Here is a 7,336-nt window from a genome sequence, read left to right as displayed (position 1 = left end):
GCCCGTGTCCATATACCATGTTGGATCAATGGGATATGATGTAGTGTGGCCTGCTTGACGAGCAGGCTCATGAGTGGCCAAGGCAGCTTGTTTCTCGTTGCCTTTGCCATTGTTGCCGACGCCGAGGAAGTCCTGCTTGAAGCGGCGATGACAGCGGGAAGCAACATGACCTGGGATGTTGCACAGTTGACAAGGGAGCTGAACGCCACAAGAAGGGCAGCAGGCACACGAACGACCACCCCCGGTCGTGGGGAAAGGGGCTGCGGCAGGCGACCGCGGAGCCTGCAAAGTCAATGGTGCTGTTTTGCCCGCTGCAGTTGACTTGAAGGGCTTCCCTTTTCCACGAGTGGCAGCGTTGGCAGCCATGAAACTCGGATTGGTACGGCGGGACTTGATGCGCTGTTCCGTGGCAAGGAGGCGGGCGTAGAGCTCACGGGGTTCAAGTGGAGTATCACGGCCATTGATGTTCTCAGCAAGGTTATCATAGTCGTCATCCAGACCGTTCATGACGAAGGTGGTGAAGTCCTCTTTGCGAAGCGGTTGACCAATGGAGGCTAGAGTGTCTGCGAGACGCGTCATCTTGCCGAAGTAGTCGGTAATGCTGAGGTCAAGAAGCTTGGTCTCTCCCAGCTCCGTACGAAGAGTGTGAGCACGAGCCTGCTGCTGAGATGCAAAGCTAGTGTGAAGGGCAGACCACGCCTCCTGGGACGTGGCAGTGAAGAGAACCAAGGAGGATACCGCCTCGGTGAGCGATGACTGGATCGCCGAAAGTATGGCCTGATCCTGAGCCACCCACGCATGGTATGCCGGGTGATGTGGTGGAGGACACGGCAAGGAACCATCGACGTAGCCCTCCAGATAGCGACTGCGGAGAAGTGGCAACACCTGTGCACGCCATGACAGATAATTGTCCGTCGTCAGCTTCACTGGGATCAGATGCGCGAAGTAGAACGGCGTGCTGGCCACGGCATGATCAGCAGGAGGAGGCGCCGTGTAGTAGGTCATGTGAGATGATCCACCAGATGCAACCATTGCCGGAGGGTAGTAGCCGCCGTAGGGCAATGGCGGCGGCGGGGCCCTGTCCGGCCCAGCGTTCGCGGCGACAGGTGAAGGCGCGTAGGGCGCGTAGGGCGCCGCTGCAACAGCGGCAGGAGATGCAGCCGCGGCGGGCGCGTAGGGCGGGAGTGGAGCAGCCCCGTACGAGCCGTAGGCTGCCGATCCAGCGGGGACGGGCACCGCCCCGTAGGGGCCTGCGGGCGGGAGTGGAGCAGCCCCGTGGGGGGCGTAGGTGGCCGATCCCATCCACGGACCGGTGTACGAAGGATCCCCCAGGGTCGGCGGAGGCGCGGCCGGTGACGACAGCGGTGGCTGATCCGAGGAGGCGCCTACCATCGAAGATTGGCCGGTGTAGACCGAAACCAGGGGACGCGAGGAGAGGAACGGCGACGCAGGCGCCGTGACAGAAGCCGGCGCGACGGCGGCGACGGAGTTGGGCGCGATCGCGGCGGCGGAGGCGGCGGCGGCAGCAGCAGCGGAAGACATAGGATCGGTTAGGGTTGATACCATGTAAGACTTAGGGTTATGGGAAACTGCACGACACCCGTTAAGGGTGTGGCTATCTCATATATATAAGGGGTACACCAAGGTATACGATACAATATACAAGACATATACAGAAGCTATATGTAAATACAGTCTAACAGAGGTAAACGAGGAAGGTACTGAAGCCGCCGCGGTCACTGTGGTCAAGAAGACTCCTCGATGCGCACCAAGGGGGAGGAGGCCGCCGCCTCCACAAGTCGATTTCATCGCCGACCATCCGTTTGCTTACTACATAGTGGAGCAGGCGACCGGCGCAGTTGTCTTTGCGGGGCATGTTGTCGACCCCTCCAAGGAGTAATAAAATAGCTAGCTGTTGAGTTGAAGGACCACATTTTCTTTTCCTAGTTTTGATTTCAGAACTGCTTTGGCTACGAGCGCTACTTGTGGTATGATGAATTTATATGGATGAATATTTATCACCTCATGAAAATCTGCTTTGTGCTTTCTTGCAGTGTAATTGTTGGAGTGAGTTTTATTGGTTAGTTAATCTGTTTAGCAGCTACGTAGTATTATTTTAGCTGAAATTTCCAGAGTTTCAGTTTTCTGTAGCTCTGTCCTCCTACAGATTCATGGACACTGTCCAGAGTCCAGATGCAGGCTTTTTCTTGCGTAGCATAGACTTGTGAGATGAATAAAAAAAAGAAACTTCTCATAGAAACCTGCGAACAATCTTGGAAAATAGCACTAAAATGTGTAGTTTTTGTTTTGTCACTTCACATTTTAAATTTTCAGTAGGCGGCTCATGATTGTATTATTATTTGGTTGACAGAATTTTTCGTGTGAGGTCCAGATTGTTTAGTAGAAGTAATTAGTTCCGCCTTTTTTTACTTGAAAGAGTGAGATCAGTTCTGCAAGTGCGCTATAGTTCAACGATTTTGTGAGAATTGACGCCCGTAGGGGCAGCATGCCAGCATGTGTGTGAGTTAGAGGGTTTGTTTTCAGCTGCTCATTTTTGTGAAGGTTCAGTCATTGATGTGTAGTGTTTTTGTTCAGCTAGCGTTGGGAGGGGGCCGTGTTCTCTGTTCCTAAGTCTCTCAATTTTATCAAATTCTCTGTTTCTCTGTTCCTCAGTCTATCGTATTTCTTTGTGTTTCGCTGTTCCTTATCCTGAGAGTTTAGCTCATCAGTCTTCTCACTTTTATTCTAATCCCTATTTTTTTCCATCATTTGTTTCTCACTTTATTAAGTCCTTTTATCTCATTTACTTCTTCAGTTTCACCATTTTCTCTCGGTTTCTTGAGCTATCCCTCTTCAGTTTGCTCAGTCTTATTCAGCTTCTCCCCGTCTCCTTTGTCTATTTGTCTCTCACTTTGTTCTTTCATCCACTCAATTTTCCCAAGGCAGGAAATGAGAAGTTTGTGTTAGTTAGGCCTTAGTCTGAAACTGCGGCTTTCTTATTCAGTTTATTTCAGTCTGTCACACGGTTCAGTCTTCCTTCTTTTTGCCTGTAAGACCAGACGAACCATGTGTACCAGCTAGATAGACAATGCTCAATCAATCACTGTTTTCCATAGAGAGCAACTCAATCATGGTTGAGTCTTCTAAGTGCTCCCTCCGTCCCAAATAACTTGTCGGTTGTAGCAGTTAGTGCTGTCCTACCTTGTTCTACATAGAACAGTTAAAAGTAATGTTTGTCTGCTATCCTTTTTTTTTCAAAAATGTTCAGCCATGGTATTAAAAAAAATTAATGCTTTTGCCTTTTTGGTTCGTGGTCAGACAAACATGAAAGGCAATTCTGAACCTTTATTTTTTTAGAAAATGCCCAATCAACATACCAATTCTATATCATAGTAATGCTAAACTAAGCGTGAGTGTAGAATAGCTTATTCTACACCCCGGTAATGCTCTATACAAAATATAGTTCCGTAGCATGCGAAATATAGTTTTTTTTGACAATGTTGTAAATTAAAAACTTGGATAGCAAAACAAATATTTTAAAATTACTACATTTTATAGAGTCCCATATTGTCGACCTTCTACGTCCCATATTGTTTGGAAGCTATTCATGCGGTCGTCACTCTACGTCCCATATTGCCTCACAATCATCCAATGCCCTGATCATAGCGCAGAAAGCCTATGTTTCATTTCTTGAGCATCATCTATGCACCATGTATCATGGAGTTACCAGAGCACTTCGGTGCCCACTCCCTAAGCCATCAGGTCCTCAACTCTCCACGGTGACCAACAAATAAAGAATCGCTTCAACGTCGAGAGGGAGAGAACCTGGTGCTGGGGCCAGGCACTCCTTTTGTCATCCATGAGTCTGGAGACCCTGAGAAGGTGACACCTACCTTGAGGAATAACATGTTTAGCAGAAAAAGGATGAGGGATCCATCTATGGCGGCAAATCCTAACTTGACGAGCATATCCACCACCGGATCAGCCTTTTAATTGAGGAGATCGAGTCCTTTCTAAGTATAAACCTTGCGTTTGTGTGTGCCTCTTCAGAAAAGGGTGTGACCGCCACCCACATATCAAATGTTTATGGTCTTGAGCAATGTTTGTGGTCTTGAATATGTTTGCAAATAAGATTCGGGACGATCGATGCTTGGCAGGGCATAGATGAGATAATTAAGACTTGTTCAATCGTGTTGTGTTTCCTACACATAATGTGAAACATTCAAGCTATAATGTGCATATTATCTAATGATCATGGGAATAACATGAGCAAACAGGGAGAGCTAATCCAAAAAAATAAGATTAGGTCCCCAGAGTGTCAATTAATAAATTTTAATCTTGTGTCCTGACTTGATATCACGCACACACTACAAGCCATATGTGATGGTCCGTACAAACGATCGAGAAACTAGCATACAATCCAATTGAACTTTATACCACATAATATAAATGTATTGTCCTGAATATGATGTACCGCCGCAAGCTCTGCATAATTCATAATTGAGGATATAGCAGTCTTGATTAATTTTGCACAGTGTTCTCATATCAGATAAAAGGCTAACTGGCTACTGATTCAAACTTTAAATTCGGTTGCTTAACATTTAACCATCGACTAGTATGTTTCTAACTCCAATTCTACATGCTATCAATTCCCAACATCAAAGACAATTAAATACTTTCACACGCAATGACCGGAGGAGTAAACGGTGGAGGGGGGTGCCGCACACAGCGAAGAAACAATTGTTTTGCTTTGGGGTGCCCCTGCCCCCGTATATAAAGGAGGGAGAGTGGAGAGGGCCGGCCTAGGGCGCGCCAAGTGGGGGGAGTCCAACTAGGACTCCTAGTCCTAGTCGCCCCCTTCCTTTCCAACGGAGGGGGAAAGAGGGAAGTGGAGGGACAGAGAGAGAGGGAGAAGGAAAGGGGGGCCGCACCCACTCCCCGTTGTCCAATTCGTCCTCCCATCGGGGGTGGGGCGCGCCACCTCCTCTGGCCTGCCTCCTCCTCTCCCATGTGGCCCAGTAAGGCCCATTACTTCTCCGGGGGGGGGGTCTGATAACCCCTCGGTACTCCGAAAAATGCCCGAACCACTCCAGAACTATTCCGCTGTCCGAATATAACCTTCCAATATATCAATATTTACCTCTCAACCATTTCGAGACTCCTCGCCATGTCCGTGATCTCTTCCGGGACTCCGAACAACCTTCGGTCACCAAAACAAATAACTCATATAATACATATCATCCTCGAACGTTAAGCGTGCGGGCCCTACGGGTTCGAGAACTATGTAGACATGACCGAGACACCTCTCCGGTCTTTAACCAATAGCGAAACCTGGATGCTCATATTGGTTCCCACATATTCTACGAAGATCTTTATCGGTCAAACCGCAATGTCAACATACGTTATTCTCTTTGTCATCGGTATGTTACTTGCCCGAGATTCGATCGTCGGTATCTTCATACCTAGTTCAATCTCATTACCGGCAAGTCTCTTTAATCATTCCGTAGTGCATCATCCCGTAACTAACTCATTAGTCACATTTCTTGCAAGGCTTCATATGATGTGCATTGCCGAGAGGGCGCAGAGATACCTCTCTGATACTCCGAGTGACAAATCCTAATCTCGATCTATGCCAACCCAACAAACACCTTGGGAGATACATGTAGAGCATCTTTATAATCACCCAGTTACGTTGTGACATTTGATAGCACACAAGAAATTCCTCGGTGTTCGGGAGTTGCATAATCTCATAGTCGGGGGAATATATATTTGACATGAAGAAAGAAGTAGCAATAAAACTAAACGATCATTATGCTAAGCTAATGGATGGGTCTTGTCCATCACATCATTCCACTAATGATGTGATCCCGTTTATCAAATCACAACTCATGTCCATGGTTAGGAAACTTAACCATCTTTGATCAACGAGCTAGTCTAGTAGAGGCATACTAGGGACACGGTGTTTTGTCTATGTATTCACACAGGCATCAAGTTTCCGGTTAATACAATTCTAGCATGAATAGTAAACATTTATCATGAATAAGGAAATATAAAATAAGAACTTTAGTATTGCCTCTCGGGCATATTTCCTTCAGTCTCCCACTTGCACTAGAGTCAATAATCTAAATTACATTGTAATGAATCTAACACCTATGGAGTCTTGGTGCTGATCATGTTTTGCTCGTGGAAGAGGCTTAGTCAACGGGTCTGCAACATTAAGATCCGTATGTATTTTGCAAATCTCTATCTCTCCCACCTTGACCAAATCTCAGATGGAGTTGAAGCATCTCTTGATATGTTTGGTCTTTTTGTGAAATCTGGATTCCTTCGCCAAGGCAATTGCTCCAATATTGTCACAAGAGATTTTCATTGGACCCGATGCACTAGGTATTACACCTGGATCGGATATGAAAACTCCTTCATCCAGACTCCTTCATTTGCTGCTTCTAAAGCGGCTATGTAATCCGCTTCACACGTAGATCCCGCCACGACGCTCTGCTTGGAACGGCACCAACTAACAGCTCCACCATTCAATAAAAATACATATCCGGATTGTGATTTAGAGTCATTCGGATCAGTGTCAAAGCTAGCGTCGACGTAACCACTTACGACAAGCTCTTTGTCACCTCCATAAACGAGAAACGTATCCCTAGTCCTTTTCAAGTACTTCAGGATGTTCTTGACCACTGTCTAGTGATTCACTCTTGGATTACTTTGGTACCTCCCTGCTAAACTTATAGCAAGGCACACATCAGGTTTGGTACACAGCATAGCATACATGATAGAACCTATGGCTGAGACATAGGGAATGACTTTCATTTTCTCTCTATCTTCTGCAGTGGTCACGCATTGAGTCTGACTCAACTTCACACCTTGTAACACAGGCAAGAACCCTTTCTTTGACTGATCCATTTTGAACTTCTTCAACACTTTATCAAGGTATGTGCTTTGTGAAAGTCCTATCAAGCGTCTTGACCTATCTCTATAGATCTTGATGCCCAATATATAAGCAACTTCACCGAGGTCTTTCATTGAAAAACTCTTTTTCAAGTATCCTTTTATGCTATCCAGAAATTCTACATCATTTCCAATCAACAATATGTCATCCACATATAATATTAGAAATGCTATAGAGCTCCCACTCACTTTCTTGTAAATACATGCTTCTCCAAAAGTCTGTATAAAACCATATGCTTTGATCACCTCATCAAAGCATATATTCCAACTCCCAGATGCTTGCATCAGTCCATAAATGGATCACTGGAACTTGCACACTGTGTTAGCACCTTTAGGATTGACAAAAACTTCTGGTTGCATCATATATAACTCTTTATTA

The sequence above is a fragment of the Triticum aestivum genome, chromosome 5B (genome assembly GCF_018294505.1).
Source record: "Triticum aestivum cultivar Chinese Spring chromosome 5B, IWGSC CS RefSeq v2.1, whole genome shotgun sequence".
Classification (NCBI taxonomy): domain Eukaryota; kingdom Viridiplantae; phylum Streptophyta; class Magnoliopsida; order Poales; family Poaceae; genus Triticum; species Triticum aestivum.
Note: the sequence above shows the minus strand (reverse complement) of the source record.